Genomic DNA, 12,459 nt, shown 5'->3' on the forward strand with positions numbered 1-12,459 from the left:
GAGTGGGCAGGGACTTTGAAATAGAAAAAGTACACCTGGTACCACGTTGGATGGATTTCAAAGTGTGAACCTGTTTTACCAAATAGCTTCCTTTAAGACCTATGACTGTGATAACATTTTGGCCAAAGATTTCATGTGGGAAGGGAAGAGATCATGCCATGACAAAAATTTTGACTTTCAGGTTGCTTTGAGAAAAGATAAGGCTAAACTAGTACCTTTTCATTTTCTTCGGCTCAGCTCTTAGAAGCAGCAATAAAGTTGCTAGGAAGAGTTGTAAGTTTACTTCAACTCTTGACAGTTTACAACCTCTACCTCTTGCATATTAATTACTAGTACTTCAATGAGTAAACCTTGTTAGCAATTTTTGAGTCTTTCAACTGTACAGATTCTTTGTTAGAGCAAGATGATTACCTGGCATAAGAAGGCATCATGTTGGAGAAGGACACATACACACAAAAATCACTCTACTAACATGATCTTTTGCTATCTGAACCAAACTCACATTCATTTACATAGATCTCCAACTAGGTTTGGAGTAAGCTATTCCTTTAGTTAATCAACAGTTAATTTCCATCTGTGTTTACAAAATGGCTATACAAATCTCTTGCTAAAATCCTTAATGTATAAAATGTTATGAATGGCTTAACACAATATATCACCTGTCTCTAAATAGATTTAGACTTCAAAACTTCTTTTTTTTATACAGTTAGGAAAAGTAACATTATGTTTTCAGTCAAAAGCTAATTTTTAATACATCAGTAAGCAAAACATCTAGGCTAGGACTCAGACTCAAGTTTATTTCTGCTTAAGCCATTACTAGTGGAAAAAAAAAGAAACCAAACCAAAACACTAATCAAGCACACACATGCTGCTTAAAAATAAAAACTTCTCAGATCCAGTCAAAGAACTGCTAGGCAGCACTTTCCCCTCTATGGTTCACACTGACATCTGTAGCATTTCACATAATTGAACGAAACTCCTCAGTTATTTTCGTAAAATATCTCCATATATTATACTTAACTCTTGCTATGCCCTAGCCTTCCCCTTACACCATTCTAAAGCAGCCCTCCTTGTCCTGCGGCCACAGTCTCGACCGCCTCATATACAAAACTGAAGATATGAAGGGGATATCTGCCAGTTTCCTGCCTTCTTTATAAAAAAAATACAAAACTGCGTCCATGTTCTTTAACATGGACTTTTATCTCCTAACTGATGAATTTCAGAGAAAAAAACAAGTCCAGTGTCAACCGTCATATGTGGAAGAAATAAAATTCCCTAGTAAAATCAATATTCTACAGTCAGGCTTGGAATGTGTTTGTATCTTATGGAATTAATATGTGGTAATTAAAATCCTAGTGAAGGTACATATTCAGTAGAATGTTACTTGATTATTCTTTCTGGTTCCACAGGAAAAAAAAAGTATCCAGAAATCATTATTTTGTTCTTTTGATGGCTTTTCTTGTATTTGTATAACCCCATCAATTTAAACCCTCAAACAATTTTAAAAACAGTTATAAGTGTTTCGGTCTATTTTTTTGTGAAATCTCTAAATTCTGCAGTTATATATTAATGGATTTTTTTTTTTTTTTTTTTTACATGGACAGAGAGGTTAGGCTCAAGAAGAAACAGAATAAAGTGTTTCTCTGTTCTGTTGTTGTAGGATAAATAATTTTGATAAAGTCTTTCCTTAAGAATACAATGAGCAAAACCAATCCCTGGTGCATAATGATCAGACCAGGAAAAATCCATGTTAGTCTTTTTTTCATAATTTATAATCATTTGCTATAGAAAAACAACATAGCAGTAAGAACTTTAATTCAGTAAATAACTTATTTGCTTCTCAAACATTATAAAAGCAGAATTTGAGACTTAAGATCTTAGTACAAGTTAAAAGGTCACAAAAATTCAGTCCTTTCTGAAGCAAATGGATTGCATATCACATAAGAGAAATTTAATACAATTGTTATTACAGTATATTTAACAGTGAAAGTTTTGTCTGGCCATAAAAATTATGGATATTGATTTCAGAAAGAATTCTCTCTGGTCTAGAGTGATATTCTCTTTTATGAACAACTGTATAATTTAATTAGGTGTTTTAGCTTAGAAATATTATTAGCAATTTTGAGCGCTCAAAAACCTCTCTTCTGCTCCCATCAATCCCTTCCACATATAAAGAAATTGACCTTCAATTACAGCAAGTAAGTATTTTTCTGCAGCTTCCTGATTTTTGTAGAAATTTGATTAAAAAACCCAAGGCTCATGGTTCTTGGGAACATTAAGTTCAAATTCAACCTTATGTGAATATAGTAACTGGCAGGATGTGACACAAGCTGGCAGGGCTACCTTACCTTGTACACGTTGTGACCAGTGTATCTCCTTTATTTATTTATTTATTATTTTTTGAAACCAAATTTAAAGAATAATAATTACTTTATTCCTCTGTTCTTTTCTACAGAAAAGAAAATATATGGTGGAAAAATACCAGTACTTGCTGCTGCGACATCCTAGCAGTTCTGCAAACACAAAGTAGGGTGAAGGTTTTTCATACATTTTACTCTTATTTTCAGATTTTCTTTAGAAGAACACTAAGAGTAAATAAGACAAGAAATATTTGCCACCAGGAAATTTGTTAGCTGGTTTTGAAACCATGCTGAGAAGTGGTAGAAATACTAATGGCCTTATTACAACTCTTATGAACCAGAGGAAAACAATTTTCTTAGGAGTATTGTTTAATGGTATAGTGGACATCTTTGTCTGGACCTCAGAGTGTCAGATTGCACATGATTTTCATTACCAGAAGTTGAAACATATTGTTACAAAATCATATTAACCTACAGTTATACAAACACACCTGGGTTTAAAGCACAATCAGAACAGGATGCATGGCTGTTAAGAGTAGCACCTTTAAAAATAATAAGGGGACTCGGATCTGGTTTGAAGTGCCTGTTAGGAAACCAGGGTTTGGCAGGATTTGGCTCAAGGGTGATAAGCCAGGTGAAACCTGGAATTAAACTTTCACCCAACTCTGCCCTTGTGGCTTGGGAGACAAAAGGAGCCGTACAGCAAGGCTACCTTAACCCTTGAGGAGGTTGAAGCAATGGTAATTATGGTAGTAAAGACTATAATAAGCAATTTAACCTTCTTCTGCAGATAATGGAGGACAACTGCAGAATAGATGGAACAGTAGTTTCATCTGGTTCATAAACATGAGGGTTTTTTCCTCTCCCCCATTAGAATGCTGTTTTGCTATTAACAGCTAAAGAGATGAGATATTGTTCTTGTTTTCTGTTTGTTGTAAACACAAAACTATTTCTTTCTGTATTTTTCAGATGAGCTGCACCAAGTGAAATATCAGACATCTAGTGACCTCCACTTGGATCCTTCACACATAACTTCAATCAGTGGGGCAAAGTAGCAGTAGCATTTACACTGATCACACTGTCTACAGGTGAAATTAAGACTTTCTGTGCCAAAATGCTGCTCATATTTTTTTTTTTTTTAAAAAAAAAGCCCTATTGAAGTTTGCCATCCCAGGTATTCTTACTGAATTCTTTGCTTCCTGTTTTTAAATCTCAGCAAACATAGCCTAGGCCCTCCCCTGAGAAGGAGAGACACTAGGTCCTGTGTGCTCTTGTGCTCTTCCTGATATTCCCAGGCATAAGGGAGCTGCTGAGGACAGTCTGACAATGATTTGGAAAAGAAAAAGAAATACAGAAAGCACCAGACAAGGAGGTAACAAGGTAGGATGGAAACAATAGCAGACCTGCACAAAATCAATGTAACCAGAAAATATAAGTGGGGTTGGGCCCATTTAAATACAGAGAATAAGAAAAGAATTTTCAACATTATCTGGGGTGTGACTAGCACTAAGAAGGGGAAAAAAAACCAAAACAACCCAACAAAAAAACAAACCCAAACTAAACAATGAACCAACAACTTTCAGGAGGTTACATATACAAATAAAAGGCTAGCAGGCTTATGGAAGGAATACACACCCGCTTTCATAAACTGAAATTCAACTCTAGTGTATATATTTCTTTAAGCATCTAAAAAAGCAGCGTTGACCAACTTTTGTCATTAGCATGTTTTGCATTTACCTACTTTGTGCAACATAACCTATTCTCAAAATACCCTTCATTTGCTTCACTAGCACTGAAATTCCAAAACCTCTTCATGATAGGTGTGGAAACACAGAAGAAAAGTTGCTTCACTACTCAAAAATCGTTTGTTCTTTATCAATCATATCTCTATCCTTCAATCTTGCTGAGCTTCTGTTATATGCAGCTCAAAGCAGGATCAGAAAAGAGTTTACAAGTTATGATTGTTATATAGAATATTTTATTAGGCAATCATAAACAAGCATAGTAGAAATGCAAATATTTTTAAATTTCTATTTTAGCTTGCTCTATCTTATCAACATGCTGATGAAAATCAAGAGAAGAAAACTTTAGAATTTATCAAATCTGCATCAGTTCTTGTGTGATAGACTCCTGAGAAGAAAACTTCTGTCTCCCTTCAGGTTTCCCAGGCCACCAGTCAGCACGTGAAAGCTACTTAATGGAGGCCAAGCCTCATCCTTTTCTCATACTGGCCTAGCCTGCGCTTTCTTCCAAATGCAGTTGAAATACTAATGTTGTTCTCACCACAGATGCAAAGACCCAGGTCTTGCCAGTGACCTCTTCTAGGGCTCACCTGGACCCCAGGTAATGGCTTGTCTCATGTTCTAACTGTTTTGTGGAAAAAACAGAGAATACCTCCGTCAAAAGCATGTTGAAAGCATTAAGTCAAACACTCAAAAGCTAAGATACTTAAAGGTTACTCATGCAAATTTAAAACAGCCCTCTTCTGTCAAGGTACATACAGCTGGGTACTGCTTATTTGCTTTTCACAGGACTGGTGCCTTTTCCAGGGTACTCAATAAACAATGCTGCAGGAATTAATCAGGCTTCTGTGGGCACACCACCAATGACAAAGAACTCTACATCAGTCATGGCAATGCATTTCCATTTCAGCGATGTGCCATGTCTCGAGGCCTCTGTACTTACAGGGCTGGTCTAGAACAGCTTTTTCCTGCCCTGACAGGTTATCATTTTGTTGGATAAAACTTATTATTTATGATATATAAACTTCCCCTGGAGTATTTTGTAATTTATTTTAGTATGTGCTTCTCTGGCTGTTACATCTACATATGACGCAGATGTACCATTGTCTTTTAGTTTTGCTGGTACAATGATGAGATTCTGTTTAGTTACAAGACTTCAGTAATTATCACTGATATGTCTTCAGTCCATAATGAAAATGATGGTGGTGTTCCTGGTGCATATTTTATTTCAGGCAGACTTTTTTTGGCTTATCTTCAGTGACATTTAGGATTTAACATTTACACAGCCATCCTGTGGAAACACTGGGCATTTCAAATATGTATTGAGAAATTGCTTTGTTCTGCTCCAGGGTTGGGCTTTTTTCAAATGTGTGAAAGTGTTTCTAGAAATCAAGAAAGTACCCTCAAATATTTTCCTCACATTTTAAGTGTGTTTACTTCTTGAAGAAAACAAATCCCCTATCATTTAAGTTAAAGTTCATTACTTTTCTATTCATATGTAGATTCCTATCATATTACATGTTTTGTATTTCCTGGAGGTAACAAGATGAATATCAAATCACATGCCCTATAAATTAGGCCATTTAATGAGTCTTTCTTATTTCAGATTAGAGCTGCTAGGTAAACTAAACATTTTTAAATAGGTTTCTGTTTAAATTATGTTGAAACATACTAAACTGTATGACAAAACTGTCCATTTTAGATTTTTTTTTCTTTGTATCTCAACATTTTTATTAAGTCTTTCACCTACTTTTACAGAGGATATCACCTGAGGTGAAGATACTTTAAAAGATGGCTGCCGTAATGGAAAAATAAATGTTAACAATTGTTTTGATCTTAAACCAATTGGTAAAGACAGCACGGCCTAGTTTATCTTAACATGGCTTTCTCTTATTAAAGCAGATATGTGTTTATTGCTCCCCTGTAAAATTAAGGCTGAAACTATAGCTTTTTGCATGAGAAAAATGGCATATAATGGTATCTGCCGTATGAAAGAAGAGCTTTGAAGGGGATGTTTTGGGTTTTTGCTCTATAGACTTTTGTAGAGTAGCAGACTGAGTCTTTGGGAAAAATATTTATTTCAAATAACCTAACTTCATAACTACATCAATGACAATCATGTCATTGGGGGCAAAGCTTTTAAGGTACAGAAAACTTCTAACCCAGACAGCAAAATTCTGAAATATTGCCTTTATTTTTAATACAGCACTCTACACTGGAGAGTAAAAGAGTCTGTTCCACATTTGTTCCACAAAATCTTAGGAGTAGCTTTTTCCTGCTCTCATTCTGTGCTCAAGGTAAACCTGCAGGTTTTGTGCACTTGCCCGAAGATGGGATAGGTAAAGGATTTACCAGGTAGATGCAGTTACCATCTCCATTTTTATCTGGATGTACTGTTAGGTTCTATTTTTATGCTTTGTAAACTCATTGCTATCTTGTGTAATCTGATGTGGGTTCTACTTGATAGAAAACAGATCTTTATTAATTCCTTGTATGAAGTAAAACGCTTAAATCTCTCCCACTCAATGCACAATAGTTCAATTCACAGAGAAAATTATATCATTTTCCATAACACAGGGCACAAGAAACTTGTTGGTAGGTGTTAGGCTGGAGCTGCAAGTGCTTCAACAGCCTGAAGGATTCTGTCAACAATCCGTAGGCACAGTTAAAAATCAACTAAACCTACTGCACAAGTGCCACTGTTTTGCCTGGACTGGCTCGAGCACTTTAGAGAATAAAGACTAACCCAGTTTGCTAATTCAAGTTTTCCCTAAACATCACTGCTCTGCAGGTAGTTTCCAGAAATATATTCCCTATCCTTACAAAGATCAATGTATGAAAAGATCCCCTATTTAAAACACAGCAGTAAACCAGGTCAAATGTTTTAGAAGTTCATATTAATTTCACATGATTTGTCTTGACTTTATCTTTAAAGCCAAGATTTAAACTGTAAACACCAAGTGCATAATAGCTGGTTTTGTTCGTAAATTTCCTACTGCTAGTTGGTAATGAAATGGAAGACATTATCTACCAATTAGAACATCATATTTCCAGAGTTGAAGGAGGTAATGTATCTGCCTTTACTTTCTGCTGTAGCTGGATTTGTGGACATAAACAAGATGAGTAACAAAATGGCTTCTTAGGAAAAAAAGAAGACTCTTCTGCAGTTTTATTGCATTCCATTTATATTTTGTTCACTAGTAGATAGGAGAGTGATAACTCAAAGGTGGGGGGGAGGGGTGGGGCAGGAAATTAGTTTTTCATAAGTAGTGGGATACACTGAGGTAACAGCTCTGAAGCATATGTGCAAGCAAGTCAGAAATGCACCAGATTAAAATTCCTGCCTATGCAGAAGTGTTCCATGGGCATCTCACGCTCCTAACAGACAAACTAAACAATAAAACATACTAAAGCAATCACAACCAGATCACATCTAAGATCCTACTCATTCAAGGACTGACATATGTCCTTGTATACTGCAAACCATCTCAGAGAGCTTATACCAAGTCCCAAAGAAAATAATATTATACATTTTCCAAATGTAGAAATCCCCATTTCCTTCCCTCCTCTAACCTCCAGTGCTTTGCCTCTTTTGTTGTCTGTGTATTTATGTGTTTCTTCCCTTCTTCCTCTCATCTTTTCAAATGTCTCCTGGTTTTGGGGGTTGTCTTTTTTCTTTTCTTTTTTAACCTTTGATTTCAAGTTTTCCTCTCTGTTACATCTTTCTAGGTTTAATCTAAATTTATGGAGGAAAATAGCAGGAATTACAATTGGCAGCAAAGTGACCATAAAACAATGCCCAAAAGATTAACAGCTTTCACCTCCTCTTCCAGTCCTCCACTTGGAAAAGATGATAACAGCATCTGGAGGAAAAATATTTGCTACTAATGAGGAAAAAAAAGCTGATTTCTATATTAGACTGAAAAAATGCAACGAGTTTGGAGGGTCTATTGCCTCTCCAAGGAACCCAGGTGAGAATTACACCATTCTGTACTTTGTGAAAAGTTGTAATACCTATGCCTACCTGGGGATAAAAGAATCTCTAATTCTAAACAAATTCCAGTTCCTGGGTGGTACACAGGTGAGCTATACTAACTGGAATTTAAATGAACCTTCTGGCCAAGGGGAAGAGGAATTTGTAGAGATATACACTGATGGCACTTGGAATGACAAAAGGTGCAACCAGAATCACCTTATTGTCTGTCATTGTTAGTGCTCCCCGATGCTGCTCTCTGGCAGGCTCCCTGCAATATGCTTGCCTATCCCTAGTATCTAAATTTGTAGCTAGTGAACTCAGATAATGCAGGATGAAAAATAAAAATCACTTTTCCCCAGCCTGATTTGTCTTTTAAGCAAATGCCGGCCATAAAGAAGAAATTACTTACGAAAGCAGTGACCATTTTGTCTGTTCTGTTATTCATTGGCCAGTGAGTTTCTTGATACAACTGCGTATGGGTTCCTATCGCTCTGTTAGCCTGCTGACTTGTTACAAGAGCAAAAATTAGATTTATTAGGCACATACCTAAAGTGACTTGCAACCAGATCTTCCAGCATCCCTTTTCCCACAAGCCTCTAAATTGTGTGTATTTTGATCCCTTTCTGTATGTTTCCCCTCACCAAACCTACCTGTACAGACATTCCTGCTACCACTGCTGTTACTCAACATGCATTTTTTTGACCACCTTCACATAACTGATCCCCTGAAAGAAATAAGCAGTGCTGCTGTGTGATGCAGAGCTATGAGCACAGGGGGGAACTCGCCCACCTTACATATTCCATGGGAAAGCTTTAGAGTCAGCAGGTCTTTAACCTTTGTGTACCTGAAAAATAGTGGCCAAAAGCTACCTGACCTAAGCCCCTCCAGCAACTCCTAATCCCTTTCCCGACTGAAAGTGGTAGCAGCACAAGCAGCCCGAGGTCCCGGGCCACATGGGATGTGTGTGCAAGAAAACGCACAGGAACCGACAGGAGTTGCAGTGCCCATGTGATGTAGGGACATCACTAGAGCCATGACAAGGCCAATTTTTTTAAGCTAGATAGGGATTCAGATATAGCTAATTTGTGGGCATCACAGAGCTGCTTGGCAAACCCTCCCCGGGGTTCCCATGGGGGTAGGCTTGGTAGACGCCTGCATTTCTGAAGAAGCCTATGCTCCTTGCAGAAGCTGCTTAGGGCCTGCACTCTCCAGCTCAAGCTAAAGGATTAAAACAAAGCTTTCTGAACAACTGTGTTATTGGAGACCAATCACCTACTAAAGTTGAGTATTCCCAAGGTTAGATTCACAATTGTGCAGCATAACAGGCCCATCCAGACACGTCTGATTTTTTTTTTTCCCTTCCTATGGAGCAGTTGACTTTAATATAGCTTTGGCAACGAAGGCTCTGTGTAACCTCCATGACATGGTACAAAGCCTGGTTGAGTATCTGGGCATGCCTCCATTTACATAAATGCAAATGCCTGGCTATTAGTCACACTCACATGCATTTTGTTAGTTCCAGCTCGGTCACAGAGAGCTGGGCAAGGAGACATGCAGATCTAGAGCCAGACGAGCTCCTCTCACCCTCTGTGTGACAGGGAGACAGAACAGTCAAAGGAGGAGGGTAACTGGGGGGGCAAGGCGCACTTGCAGCCGGTGTGAATGCAGGGGCCAGTGGAGGGGCTGCTTGAGCCTTGTAGCCATGCACGTCACTGTAATTCCAGAGCAGCAACTGGCCATGCACAACATTCCTGCTCTGGCTTAAATTTAATTACTCAAATCTTTAGAGTGCCTGTTCTCAGCACCTGCTCTGTGACAAGGCATGGATCTTCCTGCCTCCGTTCAGCCCTCTGCTTGATGTGATGGCCTGTGAATCATTCTTGCTGTTTTTCTCTGAAAACTAAGCAATTTATCTTACAGGTATTTACTTCGGATGATTACTCCAACCAGGCTAATGTCAAATCAAGACACCTTTCTGCTTGAACAATTTGGTACTTGCCGGTGGTCTACCTCCACAGGTTACTTAATTATTCCCTCCAGCAATTTTCAAATCCTTCAGCATAATAATGCATACTAAATGGGACCATGTTTCCCTGTTCTGAGAGCTGTAAAGTTATCCCAACATACGCACAGAGTTGTGAGCAAAGTCCTCAGTTTATCCAATGCATCTGTTTGTCATGTAAGGAGATCTACATGCTGTTAACTAATGCCACATTTCTGGACAACATAGCCAAACTATAAACTACAGAATCCTGTTTCATTCAGGGCCTAGGTAGACTGTTATGCTGCTATGTTAACCCAGTTGAAACAGGTACGTAGAGGGGGAAATGAGGACTCAGGAGTCCATAGGGACTGTTTGGCTTTAAAACTCTATTGCTACTCATGAACCTTTTACAGGTCACCAGTATCTGCCTGCACCCATCAGCTCACCCACCCACAGCCTTCAGCTTTCAGCCTTGCGTGACTCCTATTGTGAAACTAACTCTGCCACGAGCATGAGGAAACAAACACAGGCATCACCTCATATAGTAGTTTTCCACTCATTGTAATCCAATAAAGTTTAGGAAGTTTACAGTGATTAACATCAGCCTGAGAATGCGGTTGGACCCTGCACTAAATGCTTAAAACTATGGTAAGTTTTTTGTTTTATCCTGCTTATCTCCAGGGGGTTATATCAGAATTAGAGCTAATTGCAGGTACGTGAAAAAAAGTGGCTGCCTTCGGTGTCAGCCTAATGAATGTGCCACAGCAGAAATGTTCCCCCACCACCCCGTGTATGGGCATTTTCCTCGGTGGACTCCTAGGGAAGAGGATAAAGGACTTAATGTGTTATTCTTACACAGTTACTACAGGTGCTAGCCCTGTTCAGATGCTCTAGCTACTTGTGGTACTATAAAACTTGTGGACCTAAAAACCTCAAAGCAAGTGTTTCCCACCCACCCTGAAGCTGCTCCCTCCAATAACCCTGCTGACAGCAGGCAGGTCTGGAACCAGCAGTCTTGGCCTGAAAAGCAGATTGAGTCAACATTTGAGCACCTAATTTATTCTCTAAATCTGAATTACAGGGCAGCACAGCATCCTCCGATTTGTAAGAAGACAGGATTCCTCAAGGTTGGCAACTGTTTACTCCACAGTTTTCTGAAACAGCTATGAACTTATTTTAAAAGCCTAATACACTTTATCCTAGCCTTAAATACTAGTTGTGCTTTATAAGGCTGCCACGATTTGCTATGTATTTACCAGTACTTGTGCATTTACTGGACCACCCACCTTGCTGACAAGCTAAACTGTGTGACATTCTTCACTGTTCTGCCAGTGGAGACCACCACTTCCAAAGGTGAGAATACACTACCAGGATTATGATTAACATTTTATTAATTTTAAGAGTTAGTAAAGAAGAGGATAAGCAGATATCTTGGAAAGAAACTTAAAAAGGAACTTGGTTTTGGCAAGATCAATGAAATATTAGTGTCAAATATCAAGAGAGATGGAAGTCACATGTCAGGTTTGGGAATAAAAGTGTTACTGATTCTTCCTTGCACAATTTAAATTTTTTTTTTTTCCACAACCAAATGTTCAGAAAATTGTTAAATCTATAAAAATATCCATCATGTGAAAAATTGTTCTTAAGTTATTTTCTGTAAAAATACCCTAGTTTGTATTTTCTATGTTTTGTGAGCTTAAACCTGTTACCAGTTAGGTGACTGAGGTCTGAAGGGACATGTTTGAAGTCTGAACTTTGCTTTCAGTAGCTGCATACATAGACCCCTTTGGATATATGCATTCCAAGACAGCTGCACAGAGTTCATTTTCCCCACCAATGGGTTTTTAACCCAGGCTGCAGTTTGGCCTTCACATCTTTCCTTGTCACCACAGAAGTGCTGGATGCAATATGGTGTACAGCTAAGAGGGCCAGTTTTCAGGGACCGGGTAATGCCACCTCCACAACAGCATGAATCAGAGCCAGCGTTGGCTTAGCAAAGCCTCTGAAAAGGTTTCTATGTGCTTTTTACTTCATATAATAGATACTGTAGCAGCCTGACTAGCTGTGATTTTTCAAATATTTAAATAAAGCTAAGCTTGTAAATATCAAGGGGGCTGTTGAACATACATAGTTGGAAAAGAGCTTGATGTATGAACCCCTTGGATCTGCAGGAACCTTGGGGGTATCAGCCATCGTGCTCTGAAGGCTGCCTGTACTACTCATTAAATAACTCAAATTCTAACTGGTTATTATTATCAGATTATTCAACTTCTGAGTAAATAAGATGATTTACAAGGAAAGCCCAAGTGGTTTCCTGGCCAAAAAAGGGACATTATTTTTCACTACAGGTGACCGTCTCCTAAAGAAATGTGCATGTGTGAGCCACCAGCTATTGTT

General features: G+C 38.3%; 2 long non-coding RNA genes across 5 annotated transcripts in view; one reads left to right on the forward strand and one right to left on the reverse strand.

The window, feature by feature from the left end:
- The window catches only part of LOC116961887, a 31,134-nt gene that overhangs the window by 10,600 nt on the left and 8,075 nt on the right, over positions 1 to 12,459 (reverse strand). For 3 of the 4 annotated variants that reach the window (XR_004407200.2, XR_004407201.1, XR_004407199.2), the window contains exon 2: positions 11,019 to 11,082. The exons of the other annotated variant lie outside the window; for it this stretch is intronic. This is a non-coding gene — a long non-coding RNA (uncharacterized LOC116961887). The remainder of the gene's footprint in view (positions 1 to 11,018; positions 11,083 to 12,459) is intronic. 4 annotated transcript variants of the gene reach the window in all.
- Positions 8,796 to 11,616, forward strand: LOC116961888. The gene is made up of 2 exons (XR_004407203.2): positions 8,796 to 10,710; positions 11,144 to 11,616. It is a non-coding gene; the product is annotated as an uncharacterized LOC116961888 (long non-coding RNA).

The sequence above is a fragment of the Tyto alba genome, unplaced genomic scaffold (assembly GCF_018691265.1).
Source record: "Tyto alba isolate M040663 unplaced genomic scaffold, T.alba_DEE_v4.0 Super-Scaffold_1, whole genome shotgun sequence".
Classification (NCBI taxonomy): domain Eukaryota; kingdom Metazoa; phylum Chordata; class Aves; order Strigiformes; family Tytonidae; genus Tyto; species Tyto alba.